At 39.4% G+C, this 23,336-nt stretch overlaps 3 pseudogenes across 1 annotated transcript; 2 read left to right on the top strand and 1 right to left on the bottom strand.

Moving 5' to 3' along the window:
• Window positions 1-1,628: 1,628 nt before the first annotated feature.
• On the top strand, window positions 1,629-4,103 carry LOC117724298 (patr class I histocompatibility antigen, CH28 alpha chain-like; annotated as a pseudogene).
• A 5,173-nt stretch (window positions 4,104-9,276) lies between these two features.
• LOC117724297 (olfactory receptor 11A1-like) lies at window positions 9,277-9,884 on the top strand (annotated as a pseudogene).
• A 913-nt stretch (window positions 9,885-10,797) lies between these two features.
• LOC117724859 (olfactory receptor 1f45-like) lies at window positions 10,798-17,071 on the bottom strand (annotated as a pseudogene). The gene is made up of 2 exons (XR_013105214.1): window positions 16,937-17,071; window positions 10,798-12,316 (listed from the first exon to the last, which is right to left on the bottom strand). The product of XR_013105214.1 is annotated as an olfactory receptor 1f45-like (transcript).
• Window positions 17,072-23,336: the final 6,265 nt, after the last annotated feature.

The raw sequence follows: 23,336 nt of genomic DNA, 5'->3' as shown, positions 1-23,336 counted from the left end.
ATTTATATAATTTTAAATATTATGTAAGATATAATATTTATATGACATATAATATTTGTATATTTATATAATTAATGTGTACTAGTAATGTAATATAATATATTGTTCATATAATTTTATATGATATTCATCTTAACTTATTAATATTTCTGAGTGTGAGTTGAGTAATAATATATTTTATGTCAATTCATCAAACCGCTAAAGTCAATAGATTCATTAGATTTTATCTCAGTACATTTGTTTTCATGCTATCCTTGTTTTCTACCTTCCAGAACTGTTTTCCCTACAATGCATCCAAGTTGCCAACTGTGTTAATGAATCTGCATCCAAGTCAGCTTCCTGTGAGTACTTGGACTCCAAGAACTCTTGCTTGGATCCCCAGTGGGAAGGAGGACTTTAAAGCTTGCAGCTAAGAAAAACTTGGGGGCTTCCACTCTTAATAACCAAAAGGTTTGATTGTAAGACCTCTTGGAAGATTTCTCACCAGAGCACCAGTGAATGTGTTAAGAGAAACTGAGGATCCCTTTTCTAGTGTGTTTAGTGACCAGATAGCAGACCTCCCATCTTAAAACTATGTTTTACAGAGTGGGAGACTGTGCTCTGCCCATGGAATCAAGGTTTCCATTTTTCTGTTAATAAGAGCCATACATAGGACTTTCTCCCTTCCATACTTTTCTCTCCCTCTCCCTCTCCCTCTCCCTCTCCCTCTCCCTCTCCCTCTCCCTCTCCCTCTCCCTCTCCCTCTCCCTCTCCCTCTCCCTCTCCCTCTCCCTCTCCCTCTCTCCCCCTCCCCCTCCCCCTCCCGCTTCCCCCTCCCCCTCTCCCTCTCCCTCCCATTTTCCTTTCCCTCCCACTCCCTTCCTCTCTCTCTTTCTTTCTTCTTCCTTTCCCTTCCCTTCCTAACTCCTTCCCTTCCTGTTTCTCCCCATCTTTTCTTGGTCCTTCTATCTTCCTCCCTTATCTCAGTACTGAACTCCCTAGCTGGAAAACCTTGAATTGCTGGCCCATTATGGCTACTCTTCCCTTAGACTGGATTTACAAGTGTACATCCTCAAGAAGGACCTTAACCAGTCTAACTCCCAAATGTGATAATTATTGTCAGACCTATCCAATAAAAGTTATCTATGGAATCTGCCAGAGGACCTGGGTTTTATTTCCAGCACTCATGTGGCAATAAATAGGGTCTCTAACTCCAGTTCTAGTGGATCAGATATCCTCTTCTAACCTCTCCTGACACCAGGTACTCACTTGGAGCACAGACATACATATAAACAAAACCTCAGTATACATAAAACAAATAAACAAAAAACATTTGCTTGTTTATTTGTTTTGGAGAACAAAGAGAGATCCTGAAATATTCGACAAGCCCTAGGAAACATGGCATTAAGTACTTAGTGTAGGGGAACAGGAGTCAGGGCAAAGCCCATGTTACACATTTGACCCTTTTTGGTGAGACTCAAAGGACGGGAGAAACAGCACTGGAGATTCCTCCATTTCCTCAGAGATTTTACCTCTCTGTAACTTAAACTTTGCCTGGTATTTTGCATGGATACTGATGACACTTCCTCAATTCTCATTACAGTTGGGTGGTGAGTACCTATAATCCAATCAGCATTACCACTGGAAGAATGGGGACCTCAGACAACCATGCTCTCCTGTTGATGGTAGTGGTAAGGTCCCAGTGGGCTCAGGGGTCCAGTAACAAACACCCTCAGAGAGGAGGAGCAAGGGCTTGAGACCAGATCCTCAGGATCTCTTTCCTACCCTGCCCTGTGCTCCTTGTTCTGCCTACCCCCATCAATCTCCCACCACCACTCTTGTACTTGCCTGCATTCTCAGAGAAGGTTCCTGATCTCACCTTGCACCTCTCCTAGGCTTACATTCAATGTGCTATTTCCAAACTGTCCTGTCACAGTACATTTCTGTGGACTACAGGGATGATAGGCCATTTCAGCTCTGTGATAGCAATAAGGAGTTTCCAAGGATGGAGCCAAGTAGGCCCTGGATGGAGTCGGAAGGCCTAGAGTATTGGGAGGAGCTGAAACTCAGAGTCAAGAACATTAAGCAAAGAACCAGAGCTTACCTTCAGAAGCTGCTCAGCTACTACAAGCAGACTGAAAGCAGTGAGTGACTCCAGGCCTGGGTTGGACTCCTACATGTCCCACTGCCTAGCCTGACCAGCCCTGAATCCCAGGTTCAATGTATGGAGGTGGGAAACTGAGCCCTCAGAAACCCTGAACAGCTTTCACTTTCAGTTTAGGTCCAAATCCTGTCTTTGGGTGGAGCAGAGTGACTTAGCCCAAGGCTGACAAACACCCTTGTTGTTGTCAGGCTCTCATATCCTGCAGTGGATGGTTGTCTGCGAGATAGGGCCATACATGGGCCTTCTTGGAGCACACTATCAGACTGTATATGATGGCTCAGATTACATCACTCTGAATGAGGACCTGAGTTCCTGGACTGCAGCAGACATGGTGGCTCAGATCATGAAGAGCAAGTTAGAGTCAGATGGTACAGCAGAGTACTTCAGGGCCTATGTGGGGAGGGAGAGTGCCTACAGCTGCTTCGCAATATGGAAAGGAAACTCTGCAGCAAGCAAATGTGAGGAACAACTAGGAACTACTTTTAGTAAGCATAAATATCCCCTCAACCATACAAATGAGGCCCTTGATGTCTGGGGAGGGAGAAAATACTGGATAAGCTGGAATACTGCATAGGGAGGAGGAAGAGTGCTACTCGCTTTCCTGATCCAACATCAGAGAGTGACTGTCCTCAGGGCTGACCCTACATTCAGAACAGTTGAATCTGTTCTAGGATGGAAGGAGAAAACACTCCGGAATAAACAGCCAAGCACTTCCACTCAGTCTGCAGCTCATTATGGACCATGGCCTCTTTCAGACCTGGTTCTCTGCCCACCCCCAATGTCTTTGGAGGCCACAATCCACTGACGCTGAGTCTCTCAGCTCAACTCCATCAGGACCAGAGATGGGAAATCTAAAGACTCCTACTTGATTCTGTCTTAGAGTTTTTATTGCTACAAAGAAACACCATGACTAAAAGCAAGTTGGGGAATAAGGGGTTTATTTAGCTTACTCTTCCAGCATTGTTCATCACTGAATAAAGTCAGGAATGAAAGTCAAACAGCTTATCTACAAGGCATGGAGAAGTGCTGCTTCCTGGCTTTCACCCTATGACTTGTTCAGCCTGATTTCTTATAGAATCCAGGACCACCAGCCCAGTGATGGCACCACCTACAGTGTGTTGGGCATCAATCTAGCATCAATCACCAATTAAGAAAATGACCTATAGGCTTGCCTACAGCCTGATCTTTTGGAGCCATTTTGTTAATGAAGGTTATCTTCTCTTATATGACTTTAGCTTGTGTCAAGTTGACAAAACTGTCCACCTTGATTTTTTGAACATTCCAGGGAATGGATCATGCTAGGTACCTGAATCTAGGCTCCCATATGGTGTTTGCATTCCTCTCTTTTACCCTGTCCATTCCAAAGATGCTTACTTGAGCCCCAATGACTCCACAAAAAGAATGTAAAATGCTTAAATTTTCCAATTGTTCTTCCTCAAAACCCTCAATGGCATATGTGGCCTATCACCTTAGATTTGAAGGAGATTTTATCCGGAAGTACTGAGCTCTGGGCTTCTACCCTGCTGACATGATCCTGACCTGACAGAGATGCGAAGAACCTGACCCAGGACACAGAGCTTGTGAAAATGAGGCCTTCACAAAGGGATGGAACTTTCAAGCAGTGGGTAGCTCTGGTGGTGCCTTCTCGAGAGGAGCAGAAATACATATGCTATGTATACCATGAGTGGCTAACAGAGCCTCTTGCCCTGAAATGTAGTAGGATAAGGGTAATAGAGTCAAGGAAAGAAGGAGCCCAGATCAAGATCAGGGATGAGAACTGGGGATTAGGACCCTCATCCTCCAATCCTCTCCCAGAAAGATCTTCTGTTGTCAATCCTCTGTTGTCATCACCATTGCTGGTCTGGTTCTCCTTGGAGGTGTGATCACTAATGCTATGATGTGCGAGAGAAGGAGCACCATTAAGCAAAAGGGTTGGCTGAGTGCTCTTCCTCACCTATGAACTCTAGGTTTTAGTTGGAGTTGCCCCTGCCTCTTCTCTGGGAAGACCTTTGGCCCAACATCTCAAATGAAATAATTGTTTATTTTATCATTGTATTTTATTGTCTGTTTATGAGTGTAAGAAGTAGGTACTTGTACTGGCTGGTCTTGTGTGTCAACTTGACACAAGCTGGAGTTATCACAGAGAAAGGAGCTTCAGTTCAAAAAAAATGCCTCCATGAGATCCAGCTGTATGCCATTTTCTCAATTAGTGATCAAGAGGGAAGGGCCCATTGTGGGTGGTGCCATCCCTGGGCTGATAGTCCTGGGTTCTATATGAAAGCAAGCTGAGCAAGACAGGGGAAGAAAATCAGTAAGTAACATCCCTCCATGGTCTCTGCATCAGCTCCTACTTCCTGACATGCTTGAGTTCCAGTCCTAAACTCCTTTAGTGATGAACAGTAATGTGGAAATGTAAGGTGGAAAATCCTTTCCTCCCCAACTTGCTTCTTGATAATGATCGTTGTGCAAGAATAGAAATCCTAAGACAGTGCTTGTGTGTATAATGTAGCTATGTGCTCAAAACATGTATGTATGTTCATGTATGTGTGTATGTATATATGTATATGTGTGCATGTTATACATGTGTATACATATGTGCATGTGTGTTCTTGTGTGTATGTGTGTGTGTATGTGTGTGTGTGTGTCTTTGTAAACCAGAGATCAGTACTGTGTGTCTTCCTCTATTCATTCTATCTTTTCTTGGGGTGGTATCTTACCAATGTGATTAGAACAGCTAGCCAGTAAATTGCAGGGATTCTCCTATTTCTGCCTCACTAGTGCTGGGATTACAGATGTGAACCAATTGCATACAGACAGACTCCAAACACAATTTAAACAATTTCCATCTAAATCTCAAATGATTAAATTTTAAAAAGATCAAAATTCCAAAATTACAATTCTGGAAAAATATTTTTTTTAATTCATGTAAAGACATTTACTTACATTTTAAAGAGATGTTTACTAAAGTATCTAAAACTATCAGAGAGGCCACTTTATCCTATAAAATAGGTAATAGCACACATATTTGTATGCATACGCATTCACAAACATTAACAAAAGTCACAGTGATCTAGCATCATGAGCAACACAAACTAGGAAGCAGTATCTCAAATAAATGCTCACCTTGCCTGAGTCTCTGTGCTGACAACCTACTGTGCATGGAAACATGGGAAATAAAGGCCATAATCAAAGTAGAAGGTCCCTGCTGAGAATAGACTATCTAGGAGGCTCCTTCATATCTCACCAGGTTTTCACATCCCTCCCTGAGTCTGAAGTCCTAGTTCTAGTTGCTTCCTTTGGGCTAGGATTAAGGCTTGCCATAGACTTGCATGGCCCTGCTGCCTTCCAGGCTTCTTGCCAACTGTTTTCTTTCCACTGGTGAAAGAAGCAGCAGTTACACTAAGAATGCCAGTATGAATGGTTGGATATGATTTCTGGTATGGGATAGAATAGACAGGAGCCCATGGGGAAACACAGCCAGCTCATAACGCCTAATTTATCCCATCATGTGGGCTCTGATCAAGTCTCATTTGATCTACCACAGTCAGGAACACTGGTTAAAGCTCTGATGCTTCTCTCACCATTAAGAAAGATAAGGCATTGCAGGTCTAAACTGACACTTGGTAGAACTGAGGATAGAGTCCTGGGTTATAGGGACTCTAAGCATGGGGACATTTTGAGTTGAGTTCTTTAGAGTACCAACACTCCCAGGGAATAGTCTGAAAGTCTTCTGTTTTCTTCTCCAGTATGAAAGCACTGCTTTGTGTGGGACTGAGTCTTACAGGATGTGGTCAGATCTCTCCTTCTCTACTATGAATCCAAATCTCCCAGTTTTTCTTTCTGCAGTTGGCATCTCATGCTATCTGCCAGGGCCAGCCCTGGCTTGGGGGAGGGGGAAGTGATCTTCTTTCTTCTTGTCAGTTCTTCTTGAGGCAGTGGAGGGGGAAGAGCATCGGCGGGGGATAAGACTTGGTCTTACGAGTTATTTAGGGTTGCTATAATAATATATAATAAAAGTTTATATATAATAAAAGCTTTTACATAATAAAAGTTTATATATAAAAAAGCTTTTATATAATAAAAGTTTACTTATCTAAGTTACTATGCTACTATAGCTGACCTGCCTTCTGTGATCATCTGAGGCCAGAAACTGCAGCTTCTGGCCCTTAGTACCTCCTAAAAACAGAGAGAACTGCTGGGCTTTTACTTACTGGTAGTCTGAAGTCACAGGAAAAAAAGTACATTTACAAAAGTAGTTATAAAGTTTATTACTAAGTCGTAAAAAGTTTCCTGCAAAAGGTATCTAAGAGGAAAAATGGAAGGATCCTACACGGGGAGAGGGAAAAATTCTACTCTATCTGGGGAAAGGGAACAAATTCTATTCTATCTCTCTATTCTATCTGCCTCTCATCTCTTTGTCCTCAGTATTTATACATCTTTCAGAATACATGATCACATGTTACAAAGTTCATCACAAGTTCCCACCAAAAATCAAATCATAAATTGAAATAGAAGTTTACAACAAAGAATGTTTACATGCATATCCATTAGGAGTAATTATCTGGCTAAACATCCATCACCTGTCTAGCTCCACAGGTTCACTGAAGGTTTAAAACTGTAGCTAAGAAATTAGTGAAGTTTTGTATAGATAAACCCAGGCAATATTTTATCTTCTATCCCAGCACCTGTAATAAATCAATAGTTCCCTTTTAATGACCATTAGTTAATTGTTTTACAACCTCTTGGAATGTGCTCTGAGAAGGAGAAAGTATGATTACTATCTAAGAGCAGTTAACTGATGACACTTGGGAAACTGGCAGAGTTCTCATTGCAGTTTTGACTATCAGAGAGGGGACCTAATAGCAGTCCTGTTATAAAAGAGCTTAATAATCATGGATATAACTTTAGGAATTCTTATAGGATCATCATTAAGACTTAAGAAGCCATCTATTTGTCTACATAGCATCATTACAACACAGTACATCTTCGTGGGCCTGCAGGGAACTGTTCCAAATGGGTGTGCTATTGCTTAGTGATTGTTATAGTTGTTTAATAATAATATAAAAAGCATATTAATAGCAGGAATCTTTCCTAAAATAAGTCCTTTACCACCTTGCTGTAGAAGGGCTCACTTGTTGCAGATTATATAATAATCCAAGGCAGGCCATTTCAGGATTATCACCTGCTAGTTATTAGCTTCTCCCATTATGGCTTCTAACATCTGTCCCCTGTCAGCACAATATGATGAAGTGAGCAGGCAAGGTCAACCCTGAGGACTGAGTCTAATCCCTACACCTGTATATCTTCTCTGTCTCACCTGTAACATAGAGGAATCAGGATTTCTTCATCCCTTGTGGAACTTTAGGATTCTATGAGCAGTTATTTACTTCCGTATTGAAAATACAGCTTTTTAAAAATAGCTTCTGAATATAAGATTTGCTTGGTGTTATTAAAAGAGGAAAATTTGTAAATTTGAAAGGAAATAAAACATTAAAACTAACACAAACACCATAAACCTCAGTAATGTACTGAGTCTATTGTGGGTGGATCAGGAGAAGGCTAGAGAGCAGACTGTGGCTGGAATTTGTCAGTGATGCATCTTTTATGGGCTTGGATGTACCCATCTCCTCTACACTTGATCTACAGTAGAATGAAACAGATATGGAATTATGTGAGTTATATGTAATGTCTTGAACATTGATGAAATGCCTAGGGAATGACTAAGATGAGAAAGGGAATGAAGACTGAGCCCTGAAACTCTAAAAACTATGTTGGCAGTTATCTGAATACAGTGATGAGTTGTATTCTATCTCGTATGGATTTTTTACTTTAGCAGTTTTAATGCTTCAGGATTTTACTATGTGCCCTTTCCTCCATTGGAATGGTAACATAAATTCTATGCCATTGTATGTTGGAAGTGTGTAATTTGCTTTGTAATTTTGATTTTATTGTGGATTACTAATAAAATGTTATGTCAAGTCTCAGAAGAGACTTTAGATGTGGGAATTTTAAACTGTATTAAGAGTATGATAGACTATGGGAGCTTTTGTTTTTGTTTGTTTTGTTTTTTTGTTTTTTCGAGACAGGGTTTCTCTGTGTAGTCCTGGCTGACCTGGAACTCACTCTGTAGACCAGGCTAGCCTTGAACTCAGAAATCCACCTGCCTCTGCCTCCCGAGTGCTGGGATTAAAGGTGTGCGCCACCACCGCCCAGCTCTATGGAGGCTTTTGAAATTAAACTAAATGCATTTTGCAATATAATATGGCCACAAGGCTATGAGCTACATGAACTAGAATGTGGAGGTTTGAATAAGAATGGCCACAAATGGTGAACTCTTTGAATATTCACCCTAGATGTTAGAACTTAATAGGATTCTTCACATAAGTAATAAATTGAATTGAGCCAAATTAAAGAATAAAGGCCAGGTTATTGAGAGCAGGTCTCAGGTGGATTCACTGGATTCACAGGAAGAAATCATATGGGTTCGCTGGGTTCACATGAGGAGTTCAGTGAAGTCTCATAGCTTGGCCAGGTGTTGGCACTGCATACCTTTAATCCCAGCACTTGGGAAGCAGAGGTGGGTGGATCTCCAAGTTCATGGCCAGTTTCCTCTACAGAACAAGTTCCATGATAGCCAGCGATACACAGAGAAACCCTGTCTTAAATAGAAGAAGGAGCAGGAAGAGGATGATGAGGAAGAAGAGGAAGAGAAGACAAGAAAGGAAGAAGAAAAAAGAACAAGAAGGAGGAGGAGAAGGAAGAGGAGGAAGAGAAGAGGAAGAAGAGAAGGAGGAAGAGGAAGAGGAGGGAGAATGAGGAAGAGGAGGAGAAAGAGGAAAAAGAAGGAGAAGGGGAAGGGGAGGGAAGTGAGGGGGAAATATGTGTGGGTTCCCACCACTGACAAAGAATTATGGAAAGCTGATAACTGCTGCAGGAAAAAGAATTAGAGTCTCCCATGAATAAATCCACTACTTGGTTTTCCAATTCAGGGTGGTCCACACTGAAACTATTTATACATAAACAACAAAAATGGACTTTGTAGATTATATATATATATATATTTGTATATATAGATTATAATATATATATATTTGTATATAAACATTCATACATACTTATACATATAAATTCACATGTTTGTTTGTAACTATAATAATCAAACAAAAAATAGTTATCAAGATGATCTCTATCTTAAAATCTGTCACCTTCTATGATACCCACACCTGATCAAGCATGAATGGTGCCTGTGGCTGGTGCTCATAGTCTCCCATCATGGTGGATGGACTAGTTGTTCTAATGGCTCAGCTGAGGATCTGTGGCCCCAAGCTAATTAATCACTTTCACTAAAATTTCTTACACATGATGGTCCTGGCTTGCTCATATACTAGACTGGTCCAGGTGACTATTTGTTCTCTTTGTTGTCTTCCTGACTCTCCCCATTGGGCTGGTTTTGATGTCCTATGCTCAGATTGTGATGATTGTGCTGAGAGATTCTTCTGGGTACAGAAGGACCAAGGCCTTCTCCACATGCTCCTCTCACATGGCTGTGTTGCCCACATTCTATGGAACACTCATGGTCTTGTACACTGCGCCCTCTGCTGTCCATTCCCAGTTCCTCTCCAGGGTCATTGCCCTGCTCTACACAATGGTCACCCTCATCTTCAACCCTGTCATCTATACCTTGAGGAACCAGGAGGTCCAGCTAAGAAGGTTTTTCTACTGCAAACCAACTGAAATGTGACCTAAGGTGGAGGGCAGTGAAGATTTTCTATTTAACTGTCACTGTTTGATTGAAAAGTCACCCACAATGGGCTGGAAATGGAGTAGTTATGTTCTTTCTCAGAATTGCATTTTAGGTCTTAGGAGCTTTGCACAGGAAAAGATGATAGCTAAACAATTTTCAGATGTTAGTTTAAAAGATTATATAAATTACTGTGAGTTGTTTACTGAATACAACAAAACAGTGCTTTGCTTTGATAATCACACAGTGAAGACATGTACTGGATTGCCACCTTGTAACCCATTGCTGTATGTGGCACTGCTGTGAATGATTAATGAAAAGAAAATTATAGAAACAAGACGCAAACACAAATACAGAGCAATGTTCATATATGTTACTGCAGTATGACATTTGAACAGCTCTTTCCTATTGTGTGTAATTGGTTTGAGCATGCAAATTTAATGGTGAAACTTGTAATTTTATTTTCCATAAAATGATATGTCATAAGTAATTTTATAAATATACACACAATGACAACAATGATAAATCATTTAAAAAGGAATACTATAATATACTCTCTATTAAAAGATATTCTTTCTCATCCTGCTACTCTTGACCTGGGTTATTGTCAGACTCACCAGCTTCCTGACTTCTTACTTGAGATTTTACTTCTGTGGACACTAAGTTCCCTTTAAAATGATTTGACATTGATATCTAGGTTCAACCTGAGAAAAGATATTAGAGAAAAACAGGAGATGCAGTAAAACCTGTAGGCTATCTGGAGGCTGTTCTTATTAAACCACTGGTAAAAATTCTTAAAATTATCACATGGTTGCAATGATTGCAATGGATATTCATGCATCAGGAATATGAGTATAAGAGGATAAATTAAAGAGTATGAAACCAAACGTATGATTCTTTCCAATTGGTTATTTTATTTTTTACTTGTCTATTGCAAAACTTCTGACAAGCAATTTAAGAATGAAAGTGTCATTTTATTCATGAGAGTAGAAAACAATACATCAGGATGAGCAAAGCAAGGCAGCAGGGTGGGGTGAAGGGTTACATTTCATCTGTGGTCAACAATCAAAAACTGATGAATAATGATAGTAAGCTATGTTTTTAATTTTTCCATTATCAGTCTAACATAATTCTATGAAACAGATGGTGCTGCACACATTCAAATAGAACTTTCGATCTCAGTGAAATCTCTCCAGAGATACCTTCACAGAAATGCCCAAAGTATTGTGTTTAATGTGATTCCAAATCCAGACAAGTTAACAATGAAGATTAGCCATAGCCATCATGTAATTTTCACTTGAGCCATGGTGTTAACTTACTCACTTTGCATGTGTCACAGTGATGTGGGTTTTCAGCTTCCTGAGTGATGATTGTTAGTCCTGAGACCTCTCAATGTTCAGAATCCATCTCAATGAACTCTTAACATCCTTATTTCTCAGACTATAAATGAAGGGGTTCAGAGTGGGAGTTACCAAGGCATACATGACAGCAGCTACCACCTCCCCAGAGGACCAAGAGTTAGATGGGGGCTTCAGGTAGGTGGCAAAACTGTGCTGTAGAAAAGGAGAACTACAGAGAGGTGGGAACTGCATGTGGCCAAGGCTTTCCTTTTCCCCTGTGCTGATGGAACCCTAGCCACAGCATAAAAAATACAACCATAAGAACTTACAATGCAGACAACTGCACTGATTCCCAAAACTCCAGCCGAACTCATCATCAGGACCTCATTGAGGTGAGTGTCTGAGCAGGAAAGTAATAAGAGAGGCCCAAACTCACAGAAAAAATGAGGAATCTCTTGATTGGTACGATAATACAACTGAGAGAGCAACAACGTATGGATCAGAGACACACAATGAGCTATTCCCCATGACCCACTAATCAGAACCTCACATCTACAAGGAGTCATGAGAAGTGGATAAAGGAGTGGGTGACAGATAGCAGCATAGCGGTCAATTGCCATGACTGCCAGAAGCAGGTTATCCATATCTGCAAAAACACCAAAGAAATACAGCTGAGACAGGCATCCAGAGAATGAGATTGATCCATCTCCAGTCCACAGAGCCTCCAGTGTTTTAGGGGCTGTGGTGGTGATGAAGCAAAGATCCACAAGTGAGAGCTGACTGAGGAAGAAATACATGGGAGTGTGGAGGTGGACATCAGCACCAATGGCTAACAGAAGTAGCAGGTTCCCTAAAAGTCCCAGCAAGTAGAGAGAAAGGAAGATGCTAAAGAAGAGCTGCCAATTCTCTGGGTCACTGTACAGTCCCAAGAGGATAAAGCCAGGAGCCTGACTGCAGTTCATCCTCGGTATTGTTATTAAAGACAAAGTTGGCATGAAGACAATTCTCTCACTGCAGGCAAGAATTGGCACCAACACAGATCTGGTCCCTTGGCAATGGGTCTTCCTCAAACCATCTACTAAGCAATAGAAACTAAAACAGAAAAGGGAAGGACAAGACATAGAGTTCATTAAAAATGTTTCTCTAGGGGACAATTTGTTGGGTGGCTTCCAGGAATTGTCTGGGTGAAAACTATGCTATTTAACCATTGTGTTACTTGATTGAATAAGAATGTCCTGTGATGGTGTTTATTTTCCTGTGAATCTGTTTTGACTGTGATTCCTTTGAAGGCAGAGGCTTTATCTTACTTAATACATAGCTTAATGCTTTGCTGACAGTTCCTGTCCATCCATAGTCACCACTCTAGTTGTAACTTCAGCAGACAAAGTAAAATGCTGCTGTTTCCTGAGTGATTCACTGTGACCACTTAACATCAAATAATGCATTGTTCACAATGTTGGCAAGGGAGTTCCTTCAAAAAATAAAACCATGTTACTTATTTGTTTAAAGGAAGTTGCTTGGATAAACATTTTTAAAGAGACTGTGTACATCCTTGTGTGTCTTCTAAGGTTCTAAGTATTTTGACCTGGGAATGCCTCATAAACTCCATCATGACTCACTACCCACACTGAATGAGCTATCACAAAGATTCACACTTCCCAGTACCATTTTCTATCTTGGTCAATTTCTGTTGCTAACATAATATTACAGATTAAAAAATAAAAAGTTATTTGTTTTGGATCAAATGTCAAGTAAAAGAAGAACACCTCTGATGGACTCTGAGTTAGCAGAGAGCAACAACACACAACAATGTATGAAGTGTGTGTCTGTGACTTCTGATAACCCTTCTTAAACCATTAGTGTCTAATCTTTGTGTGTTTACCTAATCAAAGAGACAACCAAAGTTTCCACCACAGTCAGACTCAGTTTCCACTGTCTCAGTGCCTCACTGAGCTATTATATGCCCGAGAAAGATTATACATGGTTTCAAACCATAGGGTTTATTCTTGCCATCTCATTTTCACTCCAAGAAAATCTTATGTTTCTTTGATCGGCAAACTTAACTTGTACCATCATTGATTAATATCTGGTGATATGGAGGTTAGAACAATATATATTTTGTTGAAATATTTAGTAAGGTTTAAAATTAGTTAGGAAATGAGACATTATGACAAAGCACAGCAAAATTTGACTTTACTCTTCAAGGTATGGCTAGTGCTTGGCATAAAAAATAGCAAACACTGATCATAAAGTGGGTACTTCATTTTCTTATTCATTTAGTATTTCAATAAAAGAACACTTGTCCTCCAGGCATCCTGCTGGTGAGACTTGAACACATGGTACATCCATGTCTTTCATTCCCATATTTGTAAACAATGTTAGAACATCATTCTACACAAATTCTTCTACATCTCAGCCCCTTGATCACCTTTTCTTACCTTGACTAGACATTTTCTCATCAATTTAATCAAAGCTTATTGCATCAACTGCATAACTAGCTAGACTTATTATATTCTAATTAATATTATTCAAGCTGCAAACATTTCAGTTCTGCCTTGACTTTATTGCCCAAATACCTCTAGTGCCTGATCTTTCACATTAATTACATATACTGTACTGTACCTGGTTTCTGGGAACTCATGGGTGTGCATCTGCATACCTGTCCCAGCCCTAGCTTGGCAGTCATGTTTTTCTGGCTGGAGACCCATAGTTTTTCTAATTCTCACTCCAGATATCATGCACTCTTGTTAACATTAATCACCATACTTCCTCTCAACTGATAATTTTTCGTCTTTAGTCAAATTTGATCAGGGCTTCAAAACTATGTCATAATTTTATCTTCTTGTCCACTTAAAAACTGTTATTGAATACTTTACCTTTTATCATTTTACATCTTCCTAAATATAAACATGGTATGATCTGGTGCTTAGGTTGATATTCTCTGAATGAGTTTTCTAATTTCTGTAACTTTTCTGGTTTCTGTAATTTTTTTCTTCTTGGTTAAATGTGAATTCTCTGAGGGTAGAGGCCATAATTTCTGTTTTATAAAAACGTCACAAAATAGATGAATTTTATAACAATTAAAACTGGTCTTTAGGATAAAATGCTACTCTGGAGGTTGCCTCCCTAGGACCTGGTCAAGGGTAGTCAGAATTAGAAAAACATGACTCTGCTCCAAAGAAAATAATGGCTTTGAAAACCCATCAAAAAACTAAAGAATATCTTAAGAGTGTGGAGAAAAATATATGATGTACTAATAATATGTAAGCTGACAGAGAGGGCGCTCCAACACTTTGTCCAATCTTTCTTTCTTTCTATCCTTATTTCTTTCTTTCCTTCTCTTTTATTATGATTTCCCTTCTTTTCACACTTCAGCAGCATTTTTCTTCATTGTACTCTCTGCTTATGTATGTTTTTATTCTTACTTTTATGAGAAGAATGGGTTAACAATGAAAATCTAGGAAGGAGTCCATTGTGTTACTGTGATAGACAGGGCTCTACTACTAACAAAAATCAAAGAAATGTAATCTCGTTCTTCAACTGCTTGCCAACAGTTATATTATCTGTATATTTAAAATGAAGAAATTAATGAAAGTTAATTGTTGGGTGGTATAACTTAGAGATTTGTGTTTGGGGCTTGAAAGGTGGCACAGTACTTAAGAGTGTTGCTGCTTGTCCAGAAGAAGTGACTTTGGTTCTCCACATCCAAGTCAGGTGACACATAATCACCTGAAACTCTGGTTTGAAGCTGTCTAATAATCTCTTTTCTGGTCTCTGTGGGCACTGAAACACATGTTCACATACAAGTACAAATATACACACATGTATTTTGTGATAAAATATTAATGAAAAGGAGGACAAAAAACAAGTCTTCCTGTATATAGAAAATTGAAATAACTCCCTGCGTCTGATCAGCACACCAGGGATTGAGGCTGGATATCATCAATAACAAAAACAAGAGAGCCTACAATCTCATGGAAACTAAACAACTCACTGGTAAATGTAAAATGTCTCAAGACAGAAATAAAGAAGTTAAAAACTTTCTAAAATTTAATGAAAATGAAAAGACATTTCCAAAATTGTGGGACACACAAAAGTGGTGCTAATAGGAAAGATGACATCATTAAGTGTTTGCAAAAAAATATTGGAGTGATATTATACTAACAACTTGACAACTCAACTGAAAGCTCTAGAAAAAGAAATCTCTAATCAGGCCCAAGAGAAGTAGATAGTGGAAGAGAAGAAGAAAAGATTTTAGGAGTGAGAGGGGATGTAGGACATCAAGAGAATATGACCCTGAATCAATAAAAGAAGGGTGCACATGGGCTCACAGAGACTTAAGCAGCAAGCACAGGACCTGCATGGGTCTGTACCACATTCTCAGTGTATATGTTATAGCTGTTAGCTTGGTGGTAGGTGGGAATCCTAACAGTAGGAGCAAGTGTTTCTCTGATGCTTTTGCTTATTCTTGGTACTCTTTTCTCCTTTTGTCTTGCCTTACCTCAATATGAGGGGTTTTGCCTTGTCTTTTTTTATCCTGTTTTGTTGTTTGTGTTTTTTGTATCTTGGTAGGCTGCTTCTTTCTGAAGGGAAACTGAGAAGAAATGGATCTGGTAGAAGAGGGGTATGGTGGCAGGGGAGAAATGAATTGTTCTGTCAATCATACTTGCAATATCACTTTTCCATCTTTGTACTGAAAATTGGGAGGTTATCTTCATACAAGGTTACTTTTACACTCACACTCTTAGAGATGATCCTTCCTGCCATCACGAAATGACATGACTCATGTTGTCAATCCCCATATTAAACATTCTCACTGCTATTGTATTAATCTCAAACCTATTCATCTATAAAATATATTGAATCTGTTGCATTTCAGGGCAACTGAGACTCAGTAGTAAGGTTCTCTGAAAACTATTTCAGCATTTATGGTTACATCTAAAAACTTAGCTTCACATGGGCTACATAGTAATATGTGACGATCCCTTGGCATCTAGAGCTACTGGCTCATTTTTCTATTTCTTATGATGTATTTATCCAAAAGCTCCTGTCCCAATTCCTAGTTACTTTCTAATCCAATAGTTTTAATTCCATGCATTTTGAACACTCTTAAAGCAAGCACTTATGCTTGTATTTCACAAAATAACTCTCGTCAATGTCAGGTTTGTACTTCAGTCTTTAAGTTATAATTTGATTTTTCAAAAAGAGGGCATGATTTAAAATCTTTTGTTTTTACTTCAAACTCTTCATTGTCTGACTTTCAAGGTACCTACAATACTCTCCTGGTGTCTATTGATCTCTCTGCCTCATCTTCATTTTCCTAATCTGGTTTTTCCCCCTGTTTTAAATCACTTTTAAACTCATCTTTGTACTTCTTTTCTATTTCCAGTTTCATGCTTCAAACACCTGTAAGCAAATCACTCTGTTTTCAATTCTGGATTTTTTTCCTAAAACGTGTGTGTGTGTGTGTATGTGTGTGTGTGTGTGTGTGTGTGTGTGTGTGTGTGTGTGTGTGTTGCACATATATAACATATAGTATCATTTCTTCATTGAAGCGTATTTACTGGGAAACATGTTTTCTTTTATGTGTGATTATTTACATTCAACTTTAGAAACTAACATACAAATGGAATGATGTCCTATATTACATCTTCTATGTTCCACTATGAAATATGAGCTCATACTCCTTGAAATACCACATTTCACACTTACCTTCTGACTTCTCCAATGTCCACTCATGAGTGATGAACTTAGAAACATCCACTTTGCCCAATGGTCTTAGACCCAAAAGCATCCTGCCCTTTGCATTCATTGCTGAGACCATATATGAGAGTACAGATGATGGAGTCTGCAAGTCTAGTTTGAATTACCTCTCTTGGGATCATAAAAGATTTGCCTACAGAAAAAAATTCTTTCTTGACCTTGGAGATTTAGTTCCCAAAGTTACTCATTAGTGGAAAATATGTAATAACTTTCCATTGAGAATTTTTCCTAAAGAGTATTTGAAGAATAAAATCGCTAAACAACCATACATTTTGGGCATAATTTGGACATGAAAGCAGAGATATTTACAACTCATGGTCTATTTGTAGTCATTGATCTACCTTCTTAACTAAGGAAAACTTGAATACTGTATATGAGCCGATAATATTTCCTGGCCTCTAATTAGACCCACTCTAACTGATGTATGAGTTTTAAATTGCACTTTTCTAAAGTATAAAGATTCAAACATACATCCTATTCATTAATCATCTACCAGAAGATTCCAACAGCACTGCAAGCTTAATTCTATCTAACTAAGAATTCCTGTTTCATTCTCCTATTTCTCATTCAATTTTTGCCACAGTTAAAGACCATTTTCTTTTTTTCCATTTTTTATTGGATATTTTATTTACACTTCAGATGCTATCCCCTTTCCCCATCCCCCCCCCTTAGCAAACCCCTATCCCATGCCCCCTTTTCCTTTTTGCACTTATACATTTTTTAAAAATGTTAATCAAAGGCCTTATAAGTTTGGTATTGCTCAATCAGAGGTGTAACCCACTACCCAACCTATATATATCAACTATCTTTTACTGGTGGATACATGAACATCTGCCTCCCTGTCTCCCCCCTCTTTCTCTCGTTCATCACCTAGCTTCTCCTCTCCTTCTTCTCCTCCTCTTCTTACTCCTTCTCTTCCTCTCAGTACTCCTCCCACCTTAGCTCCTCCTACATATCACCCTTCCTGTTAAAATGAAACTTTTCTCTCAAAATACAATTAGAGAATAATTATGCCAATTTGTACCAGTGAGGTACAAGATAGTCCTAATAACCAGTCCATCATTTTTTTGACTAACCAGAACCTCTGTCATCTATCCTAAGACCATTTTCACAATTCATAAATAGCTCTACAGTACCATTCATTGAAATAAGTTAGAAAACATTTAACATTTTTGGACCCCCCAAACAACATGTGAAATTAGCAAGTCCATTTCTCACTCTAATAAAGATGTCTAGAGGTTTGTAATATATAGCAGAGCTGAACCATTCCCAAGATCATGAGACAATAATGTTTCTGTGTCTCTGGTTATATAGAGGCACCTGCTAGAACTGTGTAGTTACAATAATTATCTTATTTCTTCCCTCCTCTTAGTATCATGACTGAATTCAAAAATCAAATTGGTCTGATCAGATTAACAAGAAGAAAATGTGTAAATCTTTTCTAATGTATGACATATGAGGCAACTTAGAGAAACAATGAACAATAGAAGGTCATGAAGTAGAAATTTCACAAATTCTACAGTAAGTTATTCTATGAATAGATTCATATTTGTCTCCTTCGGCAAAGCATATAATCATTGGAGATTTTTTAAATTAGAGTATGTGTGTGTGTTCGTGTGTGTGTGCATTCGAATATATATTTAAATTACAATGATATATATCTATATATACACACACACGTATATATCTCCAAATCTTTGCAATTCCAAACCATACAAAAGACAGGTAGAATTAAAATGATCCATTATTTTAGCCACTCAGTACTATCCTATGTGACTGGTAGAAAAAAACAATGTTCCTAATGATTTTACTGGTAAATATAAAATACATATGGAGTCTTAGAATGATATTATTTTCATTCATTTCCAAGTAATACTGCTCTTTAAACCCATCTGGGATAACTGTTACCTCTTTCTAATGATCTAGTCCCTCCAATGCCTCTCATTTTTTTTGAAAATCAAACAACTCCATCCAGGGCAGATCAGGCTTGCCTATCTCTCTCCCATCCCCCACAGCCTGCTTGTCACCCAGGAAGTCTGCCTTAACTAGGGACACAGACTGCCTGTCTTCCAGGAAGTCTGCCACAACCAGGTACACAGGTGAAACCCCTGCCCCAATACCTGACCCAGCTGGGACCCCCTGAGATCTCAGCATATGCAGGACCCTGAACTGGTTTCACTTTTAGTTTACATCCAAATCTTGTGAGTGGGCAGAGAAGGGTGGGGTAGCCTAGGCTGACAGGCAGGTTGCTGACAGGCTTTCACATCCTGCAGAGGAATATTGCCTGCAAGGTAGGGCCAGATATGTGCCTTCTTGGAGCACTCTATCAGACTGTCTATGATGGCTCAGATTGCATCACCCTGAATGAGGACCTGAACTCCTAGACTTCAGCAGGCATGGTAGCTCAGATCACCAAGCTCAAGTTATAGTCAAATGGTACAGCAGAGTACTTCTGGGCCTATATGGAGGGAGAATGCCTGGAGCTACTCCAAAAATTCCTGCAAAATGGAAAGGAGACTCTGCAGTGAGCAGGTGTGAGGAACAACTAGGAACCACATTTAATAAGTAAAGATATCACCCCAAGCTAATTCTCTCTCTCTCTCTCTCTCTCTCTCTCTCTCTCTCTCTCTCTCTCTCTCTCTGCCTCCCTCTCTCTCTCTCTCTCTCTCTCTCTCTCTCTCTCTCTCTCTCTCTCTCTCTGTATGTGTGCGAGTGAGAGCTTGTGTGCATCTATGTGTAAGTAAATGGGTATTGTGTGTGTGTAGGCATGCATAAGCCAGGGATCAGGGAGATGTGTCTTCTTCTGTCCTTTCTATGTTTTCTGGAGATGGGATCTAACCAATTTGGTTAGAACAGCTAGCAATTAAACTCCAGGGATCCTCCTATTTCTGCCTCACTAGTACTAGAATTACAGACATGAACGAACCACATACAGACATACTCCAAACACACAATTTAAACTATTTCCATCTAAATCCCAAATAATCAAATCTTAAGAGATCAAAATTACAAAATTACAAATCTGGAAAAAGATTTTTTAATTCATGTCAAGACATTTACTTACATTTTAAAGAGATATTTATTTAAAGTGCATAAAATATCACAGAAGCCACTTTATCCCATAAAGTAGGTAATAGCATACATATTTGCATACACAAGCACTAGGGTACACTAATGAAACTCACACTGATGTAGTTACATGAGCAGCATGAACTGGAAAGAAGTATCACAAACAAAAGCTCACCTTGCCTGAGTCTCTGTGCTGACAATCTACTGTGCATGGAAACATGGGAAATAAAGGCCATAATCAAAGTAGAAGGTCCCTGCTGACAATAGACCGTCTAGGAGGCTCCTTCATATCTCGCCAGGTTTTCACATCCTTCCATGAGTCTGAAGTCCTAGTTCTAGTTGCTTTCTTTGGGCTAGGATTAAGGCTTGTCATAGACTTTCATGGCCCTGCTGCCTTCCAGGCCTCTTGCCCACTTTCACCGCCCCCCCTCCCCATGGGTGAAAGAAGCAGCAGTTACACCAAGCCTGCCAGTACATATGGTTGGATATGATTCCTAGTATGGAATAGGAGCCCATGGGAAAACACAGGCAGCTCATAACTCCTTCTTTATCCCATCATATTGGTTCTGATCAAGTCTCATTTGTTCTACCACAGACAGGAATATGATTAAGGCTGATGATTCTCTCACCTTCTTGAAAGGTAAGAACTAGCAGGGCCTAACGTGTGGCATGTGCTTAGACAGATAGATTCCTAGGTTATGGGGACTCTAAGGATTGGAAATTTTTGAGTTGAGTTCATTAGATTATCACCATTTCCAGGGAATAGGCTGAATATCTTGTATTCTCCAGTATAAAAGTACTGCCTTTTGTGTATTACAGGATGTGTTCAGATCTCTCCTTCTCTACCATGAATCTAAGTCCTCCAGCTTCTCTTTCTTCAGTTGGCATCTCATGCTGTGCCCTGTCAGCACAATGTGATGAAGTGAGCAGCCCAGGGCAACCCTGAGGACTGACTCTCTTGCCCATGACTGTATATCTCTCCTGTCTCACCTGTAACATAGGGGGATCTGAGACTTCATCCCTTATGGAACTTTAGGATTCTATGAGGCGTTTTTTACTTCCCTACTGAAAATGAGAATGTAGATATAGCTTTTTTGTTGTTTTTATACCTTCTGAATACAAGATTTGGTTGGTGTTATTAAAGTAGAAAAATTTGTAAATTTGAAAGGAAATAAAACATTAAAACTAACACAAACACCATAAACCTCAGTAATGCACTGAGCCTATTGTGGGGTCAGAAGAAGGCTAGAGAGCAGACTGTGGGGAATGACTAAGACGATAAAGGGAATGAAGACTGAGCCCTGAAACTCTAATAACTTTATGTTGGCAGTTATCTGAATACAGTGATGAGTTGTATTCTATCTCGTATGGAATTTTTACTTTAGCAGTTTTAATGCTTTAGGATTTTACTATGTGCCCTTTCCTCCATTGGAATGGTAATGTAAATTCTATGCCATCGTATGTTGGAAGTGTGTAATTTGCTTTGTAATTTTGATTTTACTGTGGGTTACTAATAATGTAGTGTGTCAAGTCTCAGAAGAGACCTTAGACGTGGGAATTTTAAGCTGTATCAAGACTGTAAAAGACTATGGAGATGTTTGAATTTAGACTAAATGAATTTTGCAATATGATATGGCCACAAGGCTATGGGCTCCATGGAATGGAATGTGGTGTTTTGAATAAGAATGGCAACAAATGATGAACTATTTGAATATTCATGTCTAGATATTAGAACTTGATAGGTTTCTTCACCTAAGTAATAAATTGAATTGAGTCAAATTAAAGTATAAAGGCAGGTTTATGAAAAGCAGCTCTCAGGTGAGTTCACTGGATTCACAGGAGGAAATCAGATGAGTTCACTGGATTCACAGGAGCAGTTCAGTGAAGTTTCATAACTTGGCCAGGTTGTGGCATTGCATATCTTTAATCCTGGCACTTGGGAAGCAGAGGTGGGTGGATTTCCAAGTTCATGGCTATCTTCCTCTGCAGACCAAGTTCCAAGATAGCCAGGGCTACAAGGAAAATACATTATCTTGGTTAGAAGACAGAACAGAAATAGGAGGATGATGAACAAGAGGAAGAGAAGAAGAGAAAGGAAGAAGGAAGAATAAAAAAGAAGAATGAGAAGAAGGAGGAGAAGGAAGAGGAGGAGAAGAAAAAATAAAAGAAAAAGAACTGTCAGGGAATTGGGGGTGGGGGTACTGCTTGGAGTTTAATAATAAAAACATAGAGATATCTGTATAGTATAAGTTGTTAGCCTTTTTTTTTTAGGGTAGTCTACTGAGCTAGTCATCCCAATTCAACCCTACTCCCATGCCTCTTACTCTTTAACATTTAGCTCTCAGACTGCCTCCCTGTTCTGCCACACCTTAAGCTCCAGCCTCCAGCTCTTTTTATTGTGGCACAGCAATGGCCAACAGGGAAAGACATACACAAATGTGCAGTAAGTGATACTCACAAGTTGATGGCAACCAACTGCTGTCTAATTGGACTTAAAGTCCACTCATCAGGAGGAAAGTCATACCTTGTACTAGAAATCTAGCCAGCTTCTTAGGGCTAAAGAGGTCATAGACCTTAGTAAAGAGTCTACTGTGACCCTTTGCTTAACCTTATTACTTTCTAAATCTTATTCTTATACCCACAGATATGTGTAGCTTTGATCCTTCATCAAAGAAGCCTCTTTTTACAGCAAATGAACATTATTAGTTAAGGTTCCCAATGCTGTGAAGAGACACCATGACCAACGTGAATTTTATAAAACACAACATTTAACTGAGGCTGACTTACAGGTTCAGAGGTTCAGTCCATTGTCATGGCAGGAAGCATGGCAGCATCCAGAGAAATGTGGTGCCTGGGAGTTCAACATCTTGTTCTGAAGGCAAACTGGAGTTGTCTCATGGGAAGCTAGAAGGAGAGTCTCAAAGCTCAACCCCACAGTGACACAGTGAACTAGCTGCACTAGTTCCTCTAGCAAGGCCACACCTACTCTCAAAACTGGACACATTCTAATAGGGCCATTCCCTGAACCAAGAATATTCAAATTACCACAGAGATCATTACAGAAAACCACAATTGAACATAGAATAGAAATCAGGTGACCACAGGGATCTCAGCTCCAATGGATACATTTACATCACAGCTCCTGTCTCTATAGTTCAGCAAACATCTAGAAGGAGGTGAAAAGATAGTAAGAGCCAGGTGATCTGTTCTCAAAAGGTGTCTGCTAGAAATAGCTTCATAAAAAAAAAAAGACAGGAATAATGGCAACATCAACATGCAA

The sequence above is a fragment of the Arvicanthis niloticus genome, chromosome 20, assembly GCF_011762505.2.
Source record: "Arvicanthis niloticus isolate mArvNil1 chromosome 20, mArvNil1.pat.X, whole genome shotgun sequence".
NCBI classification, from domain to species: Eukaryota; Metazoa; Chordata; class Mammalia; order Rodentia; family Muridae; genus Arvicanthis; species Arvicanthis niloticus.
This window is presented reverse-complemented; position numbering and strand designations above follow the sequence as displayed.